Below are 19884 nucleotides of genomic sequence, written 5' to 3' on the forward strand. Positions count from 1 at the left end.
CGCAAAAGCCCCATTTACCTCCCCCGGAATGCTTTAATGGTGAGCCGAGCACCTGTCGGGCGTTTTTAGCTCAGTGTTCACTCATTTTCGAGCTTCAGCCCTCCTCCTTCGCCTCAGATCGCTCCAAGATAGCCTACCTCATCACGCTGATGTCTGGGAGGGCTCTCACCTGGGCTACCGCCGTATGGGAACAACAGCCGGCCATGTGCGTGAGTCTGGAGGGGTTCGTGGGAGAGGTGAGGAAGGTTTTTGGTGCCTCGTTCTCCGGGAGAGAAGCTGCCCGGATGCTAATGTGGCCGACTATGCGGTGGATTTCCGCACGTTGGCAGCGGAGAGTGCGTGGAACCAGGAAGCCCTGTTCGAAATGTTCCTGCACGGTGTCTCGGAGGAGGTTAAGGACAAGCTTGCTGCTCGGGAGTTACCCACAGATCTTGACTCCCTCATCGCTTTTACCATCCGCATCGATGTGCGATTGCGGGAACGACGGATGGAGAGGAAAGTCGATTTCGCACGTACAGGGATTCCATCTTGCCTCTGAGTCATCCCGGAAGTCCCCGACGGTTCCGTGTGTCCTCTTTCCCGGTACAGGCTCTTCCCGGTACCAGGCTCTTCGGTAGGAGCGAGTACTCTGGTGGGCCATATGGAGAACTTTTCTGCTGCTTCCCTTACTCGCACCCCTTTTCATGTCATTCCGCTGTGGGGAAACCATTCCAAATCTCTCCGGGTCCTCATTGACTCTGGGGCCGATGAGAGCTTTTTGGACGTCACACTGGCTTCTGAGCTAAACATCCCCACTCAGCCCCTCTCCATTCCCATGGATGTTAGATCGCTGGACGGGTGCTCTTAAGGTCGGGTCACCCATAACACCACTCCCATCAACCTACGTGTGTTAGGGAATTACAGCGAGACCATTAAATTCCTGCTCATCAAGTCCCCGAGATTCCTCTGGTTTTGGGATTCTCCTGACTCCAGTGACACAATCCCCTCAACTACTGGTCTACGGGTGCTATCATGGGCTGCAGTCCGTTCTGCCACTCCCATTGTTTGAAGTCGGTGCAGCCTGCCCAGGGACCTCTTCCTGGAGGCTTGGAAGTTGCTCCGGACCTCTCCGCCATTCCCGCGGAGTACCAGGAACTCCCGGAGGTGTTCAGCAAGTCCCAGGCCACTTCCCTTCTGCCGCACTGCCCCTATGACTGCGGGATTGACCTTCTCCCTAGCACCACGTCGCCCCAGGGACATCTGTACTCTCTGTCGGTACCAGAGACTAAGGCTATGGAGACCTACATTGGAGACTTCCTAGCTACAGGATTTATCTGTCCCTCTTCCTGCTGGCGCAGGTTTCTTCTTCGTGGAGAAAAAGGACAAGACCGTGCGCCTGTGCATTGACTACCAGGGACTCAATGACATTATTGTGAAGAACCGTTATCCGCTACCACTCATTTCCTCGGCCTTCGAGCCGCGCCAGGGGAGCACTGTTTTCTCTAAGCTGGATCTATGAAACGCCTACCACCTGGTGCAGATATGAGAGGGGACGAGTGGAAGACCGCCTTCAACACGGCCAGCGGCCACTATGAATATCTGGACATGCCCTTTGGCCTCACCAACGCCCCTGCCGTGTTCCAGGCTCTGGTGAATGATGTTCTCAGCGACATGCTGAACCAGTTAGTCTTCGTCTACATTGATGACATCCTCGTTTTCTCCTGCTCCCCCCAAGAACACGTGTTCCACGTCCGACAGTTTCTCCAGCGCCTTCTGGAGAACCAGTTGTTTGTTAAGGCAGAAAATTGCGAGTTCCATCTCTCCACCATTCCCTTTCTGGGCTACATCATCTCTGCTGGGAGTGTCCAGATGGATCCCGAGAAGGTGAGAGCGGTGGTGGATTGGCCTCAGCCTACGTCCAGGGTGCAGCTGCAACGCTTCCTGGGGATCGCCAACTTTTATCTCCGCTTTATCCGGGGTTACAGCACCCTGGCCTCCCCCTGTCTGCATTCACCTCTACCAAGATTCCGTTCACGTGGTCATCTGCAGCTGACCGGGCATTCCGGACCCTTAAACACCGCTTCACCACTGCTCCTATCCTGGTTCATCCTGACCCTTCCCGTCAGTTTGTGGTGGAGGCCGATGCTTCAGATGTCAGATTGGGGGCTGTCCTGTCCCAACGTTCTGCCCTGGACCTTAAGCTGCATCCCTGCGCCTTCTTCTCCCACCGCCTCAATGCCACAGAGAGGAACTACGATGTGGGGAATCGCGAGCTTCTCGCGGTGAAGATGGCATTGGAAGAATAGAGGCACTAGCTAGAAGGGGGCGGAACATCTGTTCATTGTGTGGACCGACCACAAAAACCTGGAGTATCTCCGCACCGCCAAGCGCCTCAACTCCAGGCTAGCGAGATGGGCCCTGCAGTTTACCTGGTTCAACTTTTCCCTCTCCTACCAGCCGGGGTCCAAGAACGTCATCCGGGTGGGTTTAGATTGCTCAGATTTGTCTGCAGCTACGTAGCATAAAAAAAAGCTACAGCAAAGTTTATACCGTCAGATTTCGAAACTTTTAAAACCATGACTAGAGAGAGAACGAATACAGCAAAGAGCTACTGTTTTTAGAAGTGAGTTCATGTCTAAGCTGTAGATCTCGGCTTGCATTTTGACTCAGAAAGTGATCTTGACTCAGAAAGTGATTTTGACTCAGAAAGTGATCTTGACTCAGAAAGTGATCTTGACTCAGAAAGTGATCTTGACTCAGAAAAGGTTGGTGACCACTGGTCTATAGCAACACACATACATACGTCAGCACACATGACCTGCTGAAATTGAGCTTTTTATTTGCTCTTGACTTGATCTTTTTTTTTTTTTTACTGGCAACAGGAACATACAAAACATCCCATCAGATATATTACAGGATATCAGTGCAAGAGTTAACAAATTGATACAAAATGGATACATGAACAACAGTACAGGAAATTAAAAACCCAGACTCAAGACAAAACAACTTATTCCTGTAGTACTAATTCACTCTCTCCCACGTAACACTGTGTGGCAAAAATGAATTCAAGTGTCTTACAGGTTAACATCACTTCTAAATGTCTTGTATAAGCTGTTACAGTATAGAACATCAACTTAATGAATATGCTGTTACCGTGCTTCTACATCTGCATTGCTTGCTGTTTGGGGTTTTAGGCTGGGTTTCTGTACAGCACTTTGAGATATCAGCTGATGTAAAAAGAGCTTTATAAATACATTTCATTGATTTGATTGATTACACCATAAGCGAGGTTGATGTGTGTGTGTGTGTGTGTGTGTGTGTGTGTGTGTGTGTGTGTGTGTGTGTGTGTGTGTGTGTGTGTGTGTGTGTGTGTGTGTGTGTGTGTCTTCCTCAGGTCAAAGAGTCTGGCTTTGCAAGCCGTGAGGTCACGGTCCATCAACTCTGACAGCGGTCAGGATGGTGAAGGGGTGGAGCTAACATTCCTCTCAGAATCCCCATCCAATCAGCAAACAGAAGCCTTAGACACCTCTCCCACTGAGAAGGAACTAACCAATGAGAACTCCCTGTCTCCCTCCACCCCTCCGGCCACGCCGCGTGAGGAACAGAGTGATGGACAGGGAGAGGGGGAAGGAGGAGGAATAGGAGAGGGGAAAGAGGACAAGCTGTACAGCCACCTGAGGGACAACATGGAGAAGATCAAAGAGTTCTGTTCTGAGATGGTTCAACAGATCCCCATACCAGAACACTGTGTCATAGAAGGTACCCTGCTATTAATCAAATCAAATCACATGATATTTGTTAGACGCTCTGAATACAACATGTGTAGACCTTACAGTGAAATGCTTACTAACAAGCCCTTTAACCAACAATACTTTAAGGAAGTTAAGAAGAAACACGTGTTGAGTAAAAAATAGATAAGTACATTTTTGTAAACATTTGATTAACTGTTCAGGAGTCTTATGGCTTGGGGGTAGAAGCTGTTAAGAAGCCTTTTGGACCTAAACTTGGCGCTCTGGTACCGCTTGCCGTGCGGTAGCAGAGAGAACAGTCTATGACTAGGGTGGCTGGAGTCTTTGAACATTTTTAGGGCCTTCCACTAACACCGCCTGGTATAGAGGTCCTGGATGGCAGGAAGCTTGGCCCCGGTGATGTACTGGGCCGTTCGCACTACTAGTGCCTTGCGGTCGGAGGCCGAGCAGTTGCCGTACCAGGCAGTGATGCAACCAGTCAGGATTCTCTCGATGGTGCAGCTGTAGAACCTTTTGAGGATCTGAAGACCCATGCCAAATCTTTTCAGTCTCCTGAGGGGGAATAGGCTTTGTCGTGCCATCTTCATGACTGTCTTAGTGTGTTTGGACCATGATAGTTTGTTGGTGATGTGGACACCAAGGAACTTGAAGTTCTCAACCTGCTCCACTGCAGCCCCGTCGATGAGAATGGGGGCTTGCTTGGTCCTCCTTTTCCTGTAGTCCACAATCATCTCCTTTGTCTTGATAATGTTGAGGGAAAGGTTGTTGTCCTTACACCACACGGCCAGGTCTCTGACCTCCTCCCTATAGGCTGTCTCATCTTTGTCGGTGATCAGGCCTACCACTGTTGTGTCATCTGCAAACTTGACGATGGTGTTGGAGTCGTGCAAGGCCAATGCAGTCATGAGTGAACAGGGAGTACAGGAGGGGACTGAGCACGCACCCCTGAGGGGCCCCTGTGTTGAGGGTCAGCGTGGCGGATGTGTTGTTACCTACCTTACCACCTGGGGAGGCCTGTCAGAAAGTCCAGGATCTAGTTTCAGAGGGAGGTGTTCAGTCCCAGGGTCCTTAGCTTAGTGATGAGCTTTGAGGGAACTATGGTGTTGAACTCTGAGCTGTAGTCAATGGACAGCATTACCAGCTCATTACCCTCCCATAACCACCTCATTGCCCTGTCATTACCAGCTCATTACCCTGTCATTAACAGCTCATTAAACTGTTATTACCAGTTAATTCCCTGTCATTTCCCTGCCATCGCCAGCTCATTACCCACCCATTACCTGCTCATTACCCTGCCATTACCAGTTCATTACCCTGCTATTAACTGCTCATTACCCTGCTATCAACAGCTCATTACACTGCCATTACCAGCTCATCACTCTGCCGTTACCAGCCCATTACCCTGCCAAATTGTTGGTGGATGGTAGGCCTCTTACTTGCCTTGCATGGTTGTAGCTGTCTGGCTGGTGTTGGTGAGCTAGGAGAGGCAGGAAGTAGAGATGGTTGGAGCTGTCTGATGTTGGTGAGCAGGGAGAGGCAGGAAGTAGAGATGGTTGGAGCTGTCTGGCTGGTGAGCAGGGAGCAGGGAGAGGCAGGAAGTAGAGATGGTTGTAGCTGTCTGGCTGGTGTGCAGGGAGCAGGGAGAGGCAGGAAGTAGAGATGGTTGTAGCTGTCTGGCTGGTGAGCAGGGAGCAGGGAGAGGCAGGAAGTAGAGATGGTTGTAGCTGTCTGGCTGGTGAGCAGGGAGCAGGGAGAGGCAGGAAGTAGAGATGGTTGTAGCTGTCTGGCTGGTGTTGGTGAGCAGGGAGAGGCAAGAAGTAGAGATGGTTGTAGCTGTCTGGCTGGTGTTGGTGAGCAGGGAGAGGCAGGAAGTAGAGATGGTTGGAGCTGTCTGATGTTGGTGAGCTAGGAGAGGCAGGAAGTAGAGATGGTTGTAGCTGTCTGGCTGGTGTTGGTGAGCTAGGAGAGGCAGGAAGTAGAGATGGTTGTAGCTGTCTGGCTGGTGTTGGTGAGCAGGGAGAGGCAGGAAGTAGAGATGGTTGTAGCTGTCTGGCTGGTGAGCAGGGAGCAGGGAGAGGCAGGAAGTAGAGATGGTTGTAGCTGTCTGGCTGGTGTTGGTGAGCAGGGAGAGGCAGGAAGTAGAGATGGTTGTAGATGTCTGGCTGGTGTTGGTGAGCAGGGAGAGGCAGGAAGTAGAGATGGTTGTAGCTGTCTGGCTGGTGAGCAGGGAGCAGGGAGAGGCAGGAAGTAGAGATGGTTGTAGATGTCTGGCTGGTGTTGGTGAGCAGGGAGAGGCAGGAAGTAGAGATGGTTGTAGCTGTCTGGCTGGTGAGCAGGGAGCAGGGAGAGGCAGGAAGTAGAGATGGTTGTAGCTGTCTGGCTGGTGTTGGTGAGCAGGGAGAGGCAAGAAGTAGAGATGGTTGTAGCTGTCTGGCTGGTGTTGGTGAGCAGAGAGAGGCAGGAAGTAGAGATGGTTGTAGCTGTCTGGCTGGTGTTGGTGAGCAGGGAGAGGCAGGAAGTAGAGATGGTTGTAGCTGTCTGGCTGGTGTTGGTGAGCAGGGAGAGGCAGGAAGTAGAGATGGTTGTAGCTGTCTGGCTGGTGTTGGTGAGCAGTGAGAGGCAGGAAGTAGAGATGGTTGTAGCTGTCTGGCTGGTGTTGGTGAGCAGAGAGAGGCAGGAAGTAGAGATGGTTGTAGCTGTCTGGCTGGTGTTGGTGAGCAGAGAGAGGCAGGAAGTAGAGATGGTTGTAGCTGTCTGGCTGGTGTTGGTGAGCAGAGAGAGGCAGGAAGTAGTAGATCCAGTGCATAGATTGTATTTGAGGGTTTTTGGAGCAGGTGCATGTATTTACAAAGTATACAAATCGTCCAACAAGGTGCTGGACAGTCTGACTAGCCTCTAGGGCTCAGAACAACCCTAGCTAACCCCTGCAGAGCCAGGAAGCCATCTTCAACTCCCATAAAGATCCCCACCTGAGCACCCTGGCAGAGACCAGGTGACAGGAAACACTTGTATTAATAGAAAGCACTAAGCCAATAAACACTTAGCAAAGTAAACAACTCTACAATAACAGTTTAGATACTATAATCTGTACGATACCAAAATATATAGAATACTTTTAAAGAGCTGGACTAGAGCAGAAACTTTTCCCCCCCTAATTAGTACGGGACTGTCCCTTAATTAATGAGTAGACCATGGTCACCTGCTCTTGGTGGCCATGCCCCTCCAAATGCTACAATACATCTCACACAAACATCTGTAAGTTCTGCTTTATAATAGCATCATAACTAACTAACAAACTGTCTGATTTATTTCTCACGTCTTCTGTCATTTATAGTCAATGTTTAGAAATGATTTAAATAACACCAACAGCGTATACTGAAATTGGCACTTTGGTGTACGTTTTTAAGGACCTCAGATATGGCCACCCCTCCCCTCCCACCGCAGCGCATTGCAAGCCCATATAAGACAGGTAAATTACTAATCCTCCCACTAGGGATTTGAAAATAGTTGAGCACCGTCTTTAACATGTCAAAATGGCAAACAAGCATGCGTTTGACAATTGCGCCAGACGAAAATAGAGCCCAAATGTCTTAATAGGACGTTGGGCCACAACGAGATGACAGAGCTGACAGAGATGACAGAGCTGACAGAGATGACAGAGCTGACAGAGATGACAGAGCTGCCAGAGATGCCAGAGATGCCAGAGATGGCAGAGCTGACAGAGCTGACAGAGCTGCCAGAGATGCCAGAGATGGCAGAGCTGACAGAGCTGACAGAGATGACGGAGCTGATGGAGCTGCCAGAGATGGCAGAGCTGACAGAGATGACAGAGCTGACAGAGCTGCCAAAGCTGCCAGAGCTGACAGAGATGACAGAGCTGACGGAGCTGACAGAGATGCCAGAGCTGCCAGAGCTGACAGAGATGACAGAGCTGCCAGAGATGACAGAGATGCCAGAGATGCCAGAGCTGACAGAGCTGACAGAGCTGACAGAGTTGCCAGAGAAACGTCAGTGTGCCTTGGTATGGATTCTACAAGTGTCTGGAACTATTTTGGAGGGATACGACACCATTCTTCCATGTGTTGTTGATGGTGCTGGAAAACTCTGTCTCAGGCGCCGCTTCAGAATCTCCCATAAGTTCAACTGGTTTGAGATCTGGTGACAGAGCACCTGCTTTCAATGTTCTTTGTACCCCTCATTTACTCAAGTGTTTCCTTTATTTTGTCAGTTACCTTTATGTCTGAAAGAATGAGCACCGGTAATGTGGTTTGATCTAAGGTCAGGATTTGTCTCTAAATGAAAAGTCTGATCAGTACAGTACATCAGGATGATTGATAACATGACCTGGTGACCTGGTGAGTTCACACATTATCTGATCAGTGATCATGATGTAACACTGAACAGTAGAGTACATACGTACACACACACACACACACACACACACACACACACACACACACACACACACTGTGTAAAGCAGTCTGTGCCAGACAACTCAGCTGTACAGGATGTGGTTACTCAAGGAGTCAGCACACACACACACACACATTCTGTTTCCCAGCGTGTGAGGAGGCTTAAGGTGTGATTACTGTCTCCTAGAGGAGGTCTGTGTTTTGACAAGGGCAGTGGATGGGAAATAATTCATGCTGAACCCTGACCCCGACCCACACCCTAACACACACACGCACACACACACACACACACACACACACACACACACACACACACACACACACACACACACACACACACACCCAACACACACACACACACACACACACACACACACACACACACACACACACACACACACACACACACACACACACACACATTGTGTAATCCCCCCACACACCCCACCTACACACTCACACACCTTCTCTCGCTCCCTCCATCTCCCCTACAGAGCTCAGACATGCCTGTAGACACAGAGATACCAATGGATTGATGTATCCCAGTAGTTAGTAGTCACAGAGATACCAATGGATTGATGTATCTCAGTAGTAACAGAGATACCAATGGATTGATGTATCCCAGTAGTAACAGAGATACCAATGGATTGATGTATCTCAGTAGTCAGTAGTAACAGAGATACCAATGGATTGATGTATCCCAGTAGTCAGTAGTAACAGAGATACCAATGGATTGATGTATCTCAGTAGTAACAGAGATACCAATTGATTGATGTATCTCAGTAGTTAGTAGTAACAGAGATACCAATGGATTGATGTATCTCAGTAGTAACAGAGATACCAATGGATTGATGTATCTCAGTAGTTAGTAGTAACAGAGATACCAATGGATTGATGTATCTCAGTAGTCAGTAGTAACAGAGATACCAATGGATTGATGTATCCCAGTAGTCAGTAGTAACAGAGATACCAATGGATTGATGTATCTCAGTAGTAACAGAGATACCAATTGATTGATGTATCTCAGTAGTTAGTAGTAACAGAGATACCAATGGATTGATGTATCCCAGTAGTTAGTAGTAACAGAGATACCAATGGATTGATGTATCCCAGTAGTTAGTAGTAACAGAGATACCAATGGATTGATGTAGTTAGTAGTTAGTAGTCACAGAGATACCAATGGATTGATGTATCTCAGTAGTCAGTAGTAACAGAGATACCAATGGATTGATGTATCTCAGTAGTTAGTAGTAACAGAGATACCAATGGATTGATGTAGTTAGTAGTTAGTAGTAACAGAGATACCAATGGATTGATGTATCTCAGTAGTAACAGAGATACCAATGGATTGATGTATCTCAGTAGTAACAGAGATACCAATGGATTGATGTATCTCAGTAGTAACAGAGATACTAATGGATTGATGTATCCTAGTAGTTAGTAGTAACAGAGATACCAATGGATTGATGTAGTTAGTAGTTAGTAGTCACAGAGATACCAATGGATTGATGTATCTCAGTAGTCAGTAGTAACAGAGATACCAATGGATTAATGTATCTCAGTAGTTAGTAGTAACAGAGATACCAATGGATTGATGTAGTTAGTAGTTAGTAGTAACAGAGATACCAATGGATTGATGTATCTCAGTAGTAACAGAGATACCAATGGATTGATGTATCTCAGTAGTCAGTAGTAACAGAGATACCAATGGATTGATGTATCTCAGTAGTCAGTAGTAACAGAGATACCAATGGATTGATGTATCTCAGTAGTCAGTAGTAACAGAGATACCAATGGATTGATGTATCCCAGTAGTCAGTAGTAACAGAGATACCAATGGATTGATGTATCTCAGTAGTAACAGAGATACCAATGGATTGATGTATCTCAGTAGTAACAGAGATACCAATGGATTGATGTATCTCAGTAGTAACAGAGATACCAATGGATTGATGTATCTCAGTAGTCAGTAGTAACAGAGATACCAATGGATTGATGTAGTTAGTAGTTAGTAGTCACAGAGATACCAATGGATTGATGTAGCTCAGTAGTCAGTAGTAACAGAGATACCAATGGATTGATGTAGTTAGTAGTCAGTAGTAACAGAGATACCAATGGATTGATGTATCTCAGTAGTAACAGAGATACCAATGGATTGATGTATCTCAGTAGTAACAGAGATACCAATGGATTGATGTATCTCAGTAGTAACAGAGATACCAATGGATTGATGTATCTCAGTAGTAACAGAGATACCAATGGATTGATGTAGTTAGTAGTTAGTAGTCACAGAGATACCAATGGATTGATGTAGCTCAGTAGTCAGTAGTCACAGAGATACCAATGGATTGATGTATCCCAGTAGTCAGTAGTAACAGAGATACCAATGGATTGATGTATCTCAGTAGTAACAGAGATACCAATGGATTGATGTATCTCAGTAGTCAGTAGTAACAGAGATACCAATGGATTGATGTATCTCAGTAGTTAGTAGTAACAGAGATACCAATGGATTGATGTAGTTAGTAGTCAGTAGTAACAGAGATACCAATGGATTGATGTATCTCAGTAGTCAGTAGTAACAGAGATACCAATGGATTGATGTATCCCAGTAGTCAGTAGTAACAGAGATACCAATGGATTGATGTATCTCAGTAGTAACAGAGATACCAATGGATTGATGTATCTCAGTAGTTAGTAGTAACAGAGATACCAATGGATTGATGTATCCCAGTAGTTAGTAGTAACAGAGATACCAATGGATTGATGTATCTCAGTAGTAACAGAGATACTAATGGATTGATGTATCCTAGTAGTTAGTAGTAACAGAGATACCAATGGATTGATGTAGTTAGTAGTTAGTAGTCACAGAGATACCAATGGATTGATGTATCTCAGTAGTCAGTAGTAACAGAGATACCAATGGATTGATGTATCTCAGTAGTTAGTAGTAACAGAGATACCAATGGATTGATGTATCTCAGTAGTAACAGAGATACCAATGGATTGATGTATCTCAGTAGTAACAGAGATACCAATGGATTGATGTATCTCAGTAGTCAGTAGTAACAGAGATACCAATGGATTGATGTATCTCAGTAGTCAGTAGTAACAGAGATACCAATGGATTGATGTATCCCAGTAGTCAGTAGTAACAGAGATACCAATGGATTGATGTATCTCAGTAGTAACAGAGATACCAATGGATTGATGTATCTCAGTAGTAACAGAGATACCAATGGATTGATGTATCTCAGTAGTAACAGAGATACCAATGGATTGATGTATCTCAGTAGTAACAGAGATACCAATGGATTGATGTATCCCAGTAGTAACAGAGATACCAATGGATTGATGTATCTCAGTAGTCAGTAGTAACAGAGATACCAATGGATTGATGTATCCCAGTAGTCAGTAGTAACAGAGATACCAATGGATTGATGTATCTCAGTAGTCAGTAGTAACAGAGATACCAATGGATTGATGTAGTTAGTAGTTAGTAGTCACAGAGATACCAATGGATTGATGTAGCTCAGTAGTCAGTAGTAACAGAGATACCAATGGATTGATGTATCTCAGTAGTAACAGAGATACCAATGGATTGATGTATCTCAGTAGTCAGTAGTAACAGAGATACCAATGGATTGATGTATCTCAGTAGTCAGTAGTAACAGAGATACCAATGGATTGATGTATCTCAGTAGTTAGTAGTAACAGAGATACCAATGGATTGATGTAGTTAGTAGTCAGTAGTAACAGAGATACCAATGGATTGATGTATCTCAGTAGTCAGTAGTAACAGAGATACCAATGGATTGATGTATCCCAGTAGTCAGTAGTAACAGAGATACCAATGGATTGATGTATCTCAGTAGTAACAGAGATACCAATGGATTGATGTATCTCAGTAGTTAGTAGTAACAGAGATACCAATGGATTGATGTATCCCAGTAGTTAGTAGTAACAGAGATACCAATGGATTGATGTATCTCAGTAGTAACAGAGATACTAATGGATTGATGTATCCTAGTAGTTAGTAGTAACAGAGATACCAATGGATTGATGTAGTTAGTAGTTAGTAGTCACAGAGATACCAATGGATTGATGTATCTCAGTAGTCAGTAGTAACAGAGATACCAATGGATTGATGTATCTCAGTAGTAACAGAGATACCAATGGATTGATGTAGTTAGTAGTTAGTAGTCACAGAGATACCAATGGATTGATGTATCTCAGTAGTCAGTAGTAACAGAGATACCAATGGATTGATGTATCTCAGTAGTAACAGAGATACCAATGGATTGATGTATCTCAGTAGTAACAGAGATACCAATGGATTGATGTATCTCAGTAGTAACAGAGATACCAATGGATTGATGTATCTCAGTAGTCAGTAGTAACAGAGATACCAATGGATTGATGTAGTTAGTAGTTAGTAGTCACAGAGATACCAATGGATTGATGTATCTCAGTAGTAACAGAGATACCAATGGATTGATGTATCTCAGTAGTCAGTAGTAACAGAGATACCAATGGATTGATGTATCTCAGTAGTTAGTAGTCACAGAGATACCAATGGATTGATGTATCTCAGTAGTCAGTAGTAACAGAGATACCAATGGATTGATGTATCTCAGTAGTTAGTAGTCACAGAGATACCAATGGATTGATGTATCTCAGTAGTAACAGAGATACCAATGGATTGATGTAGTTAGTAGTTAGTAGTAACAGAGATACCAATGGATTGATGTAGTTAGTAGTCAGTAGTCACAGAGATACCAATGGATTGATGTATCTCAGTAGTAACAGAGATACCAATGGATTGATGTATCTCAGTAGTCACAGAGATACCAATGGATTGATGTATCTCAGTAGTCAGTAGTAACAGAGATACCAATGGATTGATGTATCCCAGTAGTAACAGAGATACCAATGGATTGATGTATCTCAGTAGTCAGTAGTAACAGAGATACCAATGGATTGATGTATCTCAGTAGTCAGTAGTAACAGAGATACCAATGGATTGATGTAGTTAGTAGTTAGTAGTCACAGAGATACCAATGGATTGATGTAGCTCAGTAGTCAGTAGTAACAGAGATACCAATGGATTGATGTATCCCAGTAGTCAGTAGTAACAGAGATACCAATGGATTGATGTATCTCAGTAGTAACAGAGATACCAATGGATTGATGTATCTCAGTAGTAACAGAGATACCAATGGATTGATGTATCTCAGTAGTTAGTAGTAACAGAGATACCAATGGATTGATGTATCTCAGTAGTAACAGAGATACTAATGGATTGATGTATCTCAGTAGTCAGTAGTAACAGAGATACCAATGGATTGATGTATCTCAGTAGTCAGTAGTAACAGAGATACCAATGGATTGATGTATCTCAGTAGTCAGTAGTAACAGAGATACCAATGGATTGATGTATCTCAGTAGTCAGTAGTAACAGAGATACCAATGGATTGATGTAGTTAGTAGTCAGTAGTAACAGAGATACCAATGGATTGATGTATCTCAGTAGTAACAGAGATACCAATGGATTGATGTATCTCAGTAGTTACCAGAAGGTGAGGTTGAAAACCAAACTAAGAGCCAATAAATGCATAAAGGAGCATAATTGCAGGCAGTGTGTTTTGTTTTTTATGAGGCTGCTGTAAATGTTGTGGCCGACCGTCTGGGTTGGACTATTTAATTAGGACTTATACAGAGTCCAGTCTAACCAGAAACAGATGAGGGTTGGGGTTCCAAACAGTCTGCCTCTCCTTCTGCGGGTAAAGACTCAGGGGCAGCAGCGCAGCCCCAAAGAAAACACCCTACACCCCACACCCCCCTCCACTCTACCCCAGTCCACTCTACCCCTCTCCACTCTACCCCAGTCCACACTACCCCAGTCCACTCTACCCCAGTCCACACTACCCCTCTCCACTCTACCCCAGTCCACACTACCCCCCTCCACTCTACCCCAGTCCACACTACCCCTCTCCACTCTACCCCAGTCCACACTACCCCTCTCCACTCTACCCCAGTCCACTCTACCCCAGTCCACACTACCCCTCTCCACTCTACCCCAGTCCACACTACCCCAGTCCACACTACCCCTCTCCACTCTACCCCAGTCCACTCTACCCCAGTCCACACTACCCCTCTCCACTCTACCCCAGTCCACTCTACCCCAGTCCACACTACCCCTCTCCACTCTACCCCAGTCCACTCTACCCCTCTCCACTCTACCCCAGTCCACACTACCCCTCTCCACTCTACCCCAGTCCACACTACCCCTCTCCACTCTACCCCAGTCCACACTACCCCTCTCCACTCTACCCCAGTCCACACCACCCCTCTCCACTCTACCCCAGTCCACTCTACCCCTCTCCACTCTACCCCAGTCCACTCTACCCCTCTCCACTCTACCCCAGTCCACTCTACCCCTCTCCACTCTACCCCAGTCCACTCTACCCCAGTCCACTCTACCCCTCTCCACTCTACCCCAGTCCACACTACCGCTCTCCACTCTACCCCAGTCCACTCTACCCCAGTCCACACTACCCCTCTCCACTCTACCCCAGTCCACACTACCCCAGTCCACTCTACCCCTCTCCACTCTACCCCAGTCCACACTACCCCTCTCCACTCTACCCCAGTCCACACTACCCCTCTCCACTCTACCCCAGTCCACACTACCCCCTCCACTCTACCCCAGTCCACACTACCGCTCTCCACTCTACCCCAGTCCACTCTACCCCAGTCCACTCTACCCCAGTCCACTCTACCCCAGTCCCCACTACCCCAGTCCACACTACCCCTCTCCACTCTACCCCAGTCAACTCTACCACTCTCCACTCTACCCCAGTCCACACTACCGCTCTCCACTCTACCCCAGTCCACTCTACCCCAGTCCACACTACCCCTCTCCACTCTACCCCAGTCCACACTGCCCCAGTCCACTCTACCCCTCTCCACTCTACCCCAGTCCACACTACCCCTCTCCACTCTACCCCAGTCCACACTACCCCTCTCCACTCTACCCCAGTCCACACTACCCCCCTCCACTCTACCCCAGTCCACACTACTGCTCTCCACTCTACCCCAGTCCACACTACCCCCTCTCCACTCTACCCCAGTCCACTCTACCCCAGTCCACACTACCCCTCTCCACTCTACCCCAGTCCACTCTACCCCTCTCCACTCTACCCCAGTCCACACTACCCCTCTCCACTCTACCCCAGTCCACACTACCCCTCTCCACTCTACCCCAGTCCACACTACCCCTCTCCACTCTACCCCAGTCCACACCACCCCTCTCCACTCTACCCCAGTCCACTCTACCCCTCTCCACTCTACCCCAGTCCACTCTACCCCTCTCCACTCTACCCCAGTCCACTCTACCCCTCTCCACTCTACCCCAGTCCACACTACCCCAGTCCACACTACCCCTCTCCACTCTACCCCAGTCCACACTACCCCAGTCCACTCTACCCCTCTCCACTCTACCCCAGTCCACACTACCCCTCTCCACTCTACCCCAGTCCACACTACCCCTCTCCACTCTACCCCAGTCCACACTACCCCCCTCCACTCTACCCCAGTCCACTCTACCCCTCTCCACTCTACCCCAGTCCACACTACCCCAGTCCACTCTACCCCTCTCCACTCTACCCCAGTCCACACTACCCCAGTCCACACTACCCCTCTCCACTCTACCCCAGTCCACTCTACCCCTCTCCACTCTACCCCAGTCCACACTACCCCTCTCCACTCTACCCCTGTCCACTCTACCCCTCTCCACTCTACCCCAGTCCACTCTACCCCAGTCCACACTACCCCAGTCCACTCTACCCCAGTCCACTCTACCCCAGTCCACTCTACCCCAGTCCATTCTACCCCAGTCCACTCTACCCCTCTCCACTCTACCCCAGTCCACTCTACCCCTCTCCAATCTACCCCAGTCCACACTACCCCAGTCCACTCTACCCCTCTCCACTCTACCCCAGTCCACACTACCCCAGTCCACACTACCCCAGTCCACTCTACCCCAGTCCACACTATCCCAGTCCACTCTACCCCAGTCCACTCTACCCCAGTCCACTCTACCCCAGTCCACTCTACCCCTCTCCACTCTACCCCAGTCCACTCTACCCCTCTCCACGCTACCCCAGTCCACTCTACCCCAGTCCACTCTACCCCAGTCCACTCTACCCCTCTCCACTCTACCCCAGTCCACACTACCCCAGTCCACTCTACCCCAGGCCACTCTACCCCAGTCCACACTACCCCAGTCCACACTACCCCTCTCCACTCTACCCCTGTACAACCCTGGGTAAACAGTCCCTGTCTCTCCCTGTACAACCCTGGGTAAACAGTCCCTGTCTCTCCCTGTACAGCCCTGGGTTAACAGTCCCTGTGGAGCCCTGGGTTAACAGTCCCTGTCTCTCCCTTTAGAGCCCTGGGTTAACAGTCCCTGTCTCTCCCTGTAACGCCCTGGGTTAACAGTCCCTGTCTCTCCCTGTAGAGTCCTGGGTTAACAGTCCCTGTCTCTCCCTGTACAGCCCTGGGTTAACAGTCCCTGTGGAGCCCTGGGTTAACAGTCCCTGTCTCTCCCTTTAGAGCCCTGGGTTAACAGTTCCTGTCTCTCCCTGTACAGCCCTGGGTTAACAGTCCCTCTCTCCCTGGGTTAACAGTCCCTGTCTCTCCCTGTGGAGCCCTGGGTTAACAGTCCCTGTCTCTCCCTGTAGAGCCCTGGGTTAACAGTCCCTGTCTCTCCCTGTACAGCCCTGGGTTAACAGTTCCTGTCTCTCCCTGTACAGCCCTGGGTTAACAGTTCCTGTCTCTCCCTGTAGAGCCCTGGGTTAACAGTCACTGTCTCTCCCTGTAGAGTCCTGGGTTAACAGTCCCTGTCTCTCCCTGTACAGCCCTGGGTTAACAGTCCCTGTCTCTCCCTGTACAGCCCTGGGTTAACAGTCCCTGTCTCTCTCTGTACAGCCCTGGGTTAACAGTCCCTGTCTCTCCCTGTAGAGTCCTGGGTTAACAGTCCCTGTCTCTCCCTGTAGAGTCCTGGGTTAACAGTCCCTGTCTCTCCCTGTACAGCCCTGGGTTAACAGTCCCTGTCTCCCCCTGTAGAGCCCTGGGTTAACAGTCCCTGTCTCTCCCTGGGTTAACAGTCCCTGTCTCTCCCTGTAGAGCCCTGGGTTAACAGTCCCTGTCTCTCCCTGTACAGCCCTGGGTTAACAGTCCCTGTCTCTCCCTGTACAGCCCTGGGTTAACAGTCCCTGTCTCTCCCTGTACAGCCCTGGGTTAACAGTCCCTGTCTCTCCCTGTAGAGTCCTGGGTTAACAGTCCCTGTCTCTCCCTGTAGAGCCCTGGGTAAACAGTCCCTGTCTCTCCCTGTAGAGTCCTGGGTTAACAGTCCCTGTCTCTCCCTGTAGAGTCCTGGGTTAACAGTCCCTGTCTCTCCCTGTAGAGCCCTGGGTAAACAGTCCCTGTCTCTCCCTGTACAGCCCTGGGTTAACAGTCCCTGTCTCTCCCTGTAGAGCCCTGGGTAAACAGTCCCTGTCTCTCCCTGTAGAGTTCTGGGTTAACAGTCCCTGTCTCTCCCTGTACAGCCCTGGGTTAACAGTCCCTGTCTCTCCCTGTACAGCCCTGGGTTAACAGTCCCTGTCTCTCCCTGTAGAGTCCTGGGTTAACAGTCCCTGTTTCAACCTGTAGAGCCCTGGGTTAACAGTCCCTGTCTCTCCCTGTACAGCCCTGGGTTAACAGTCCCTGTCTCTCCCTGTAGAGTCCTGGGTTAACAGTCCCTGTCTCTCCCTGTACAGCCCTGGGTTAACAGTCCCTGTGGAGCCCTGGGTTAACAGTCCCTGTCTCTCCCTTTAGAGCCCTGGGTTAACAGTTCCTGTCTCTCCCTGTACAGCCCTGGGTTAACAGTCCCTCTCTCCCTGGGTTAACAGTCCCTGTCTCTCCCTGTGGAGCCCTGGGTTAACAGTCCCTGTCTCTCCCTGTAGAGCCCTGGGTTAACAGTCCCTGTCTCTCCCTGTACAGCCCTGGGTTAACAGTTCCTGTCTCTCCCTGTACAGCCCTGGGTTAACAGTTCCTGTCTCTCCCTGTAGAGCCCTGGGTTAACAGTCCCTGTCTCTCCCTGTACAGCCCTGGGTTAACAGTCCCTGTCTCTCTCTGTACAGCCCTGGGTTAACAGTCCCTGTCTCTCTGTAGAGTCCTGGGTTAACATTCCCTGTCTCTCCCTGTAGAGTCCTGGGTTAACAGTCCCTGTCTCTCCCTGTACAGCCCTGGGTTAACAGTCCCTGTCTCTCCCTGTAGAGCCCTGGGTTAACAGTCCCTGTCTCTCCCTGGGTTAACAGTCCCTGTCTCTCCCTGTAGAGCCCTGGGTTAACAGTCCCTGTCTCTCCCTGTAGAGCCCTGGGTTAACAGTCCCTGTCTCTCCCTGTACAGCCCTGGGTTAACAGTCCCTGTCTCTCCCTGTACAGCCCTGGGTTAACAGTCCCTGTCTCTCCCTGTAGAGTCCTGGGTTAACAGTCCCTGTCTCTCCCTGTAGAGCCCTGGGTAAACAGTCCCTGTCTCTCCCTGTAGAGTTCTGGGTTAACAGTCCCTGTCTCTCCCTGTAGAGCCCTGGGTTAACAGTCCCTGTCTCTCCCTGTACAGCCCTGGGTTAACAGTCCCTGTCTCTCCCTGTAGAGTCCTGGGTTGACAGTCCCTGTTTCAACCTGTAGAGCCCTGGGTTAACAGTCCCTGTCTCTCCCTGTACAGCCCTGGGTTAACAGTCCCTGTCTCTCCCTGTAGAGTCCTGGGTTAACAGTCCCTGTCTCTCCCTGTACAGCCCTGGGTTAACAGTCCCTGTGGAGCCCTGGGTTAACAGTCCCTGTCTCTCCCTTTAGAGCCCTGGGTTAACAGTTCCTGTCTCTCCCTGTACAGCCCTGGGTTAACAGTCCCTCTCTCCCTGGGTTAACAGTCCCTGTCTCTCCCTGTGGAGCCCTGGGTTAACAGTCCCTGTCTCTCCCTGTAGAGCCCTGGGTTAACAGTCCCTGTCTCTCCCTGTACAGCCCTGGGTTAACAGTTCCTGTCTCTCCCTGTACAGCCCTGGGTTAACAGTTCCTGTCTCTCCCTGTAGAGCCCAGGGTTAACAGTCCCTGTCTCTCCCTGTACAGCCCTGGGTTAACAGTCCCTGTCTCTCCCTGTAGAGTCCTGGGTTAACAGTCCATGTCTCTCCCTGTAGAGTCCTGGGTTAACAGTCCCTGTCTCTCCCTGTACAGCCCTGGGTTAACAGTCCCTGTCTCTCCCTGTAGAGCCCTGGGTTAACAGTCCCTGTCTCTCCCTGGGTTAACAGTCCCTGTCTCTCCCTGTACAGCCCTGGGTTAACAGTCCCTGTCTCTTCCTGTAGAGCCCTGGGTTAACAGTCCCTGTCTCTCCCTGTACAGCCCTGGGTTAACAGTCCCTGTGGAGCCCTGGGTTAACAGTCCCTGTCTCTCCCTTTAGAGCCCTGGGTTAACAGTCCCTGTCTCTCCCTGTACAGCCCTGGGTTAACAGTCCCTGTAGAGCCCTGGGTTAACAGTCCCTGTCTCTCCCTTTAGAGCCCTGGGTTAACAGTCCCTGTGGAGCCCTGGGTTAACAGTCCCTGTCTCTCCCTGTACAGCCCTGGGTTAACAGTCCCTGTCTCTCCCTGTAGAGCCCTGGGTTAACAGTCCCTGTCTCTCCCTGTACAGCCCTGGGTTAACAGTCCCTGTCTC

General features: G+C 48.9%; 1 pseudogene; it reads left to right on the top strand.

Moving 5' to 3' along the window:
* The window catches only part of LOC106591777 (ventricular zone-expressed PH domain-containing protein-like), a 203813-nt pseudogene that overhangs the window by 127063 nt on the left and 56866 nt on the right, over window positions 1–19884 (top strand).

The sequence above is a fragment of the Salmo salar genome, chromosome ssa09 (assembly GCF_905237065.1).
Source record: "Salmo salar chromosome ssa09, Ssal_v3.1, whole genome shotgun sequence".
NCBI lineage: Eukaryota > Metazoa > Chordata > Actinopteri > Salmoniformes > Salmonidae > Salmo > Salmo salar.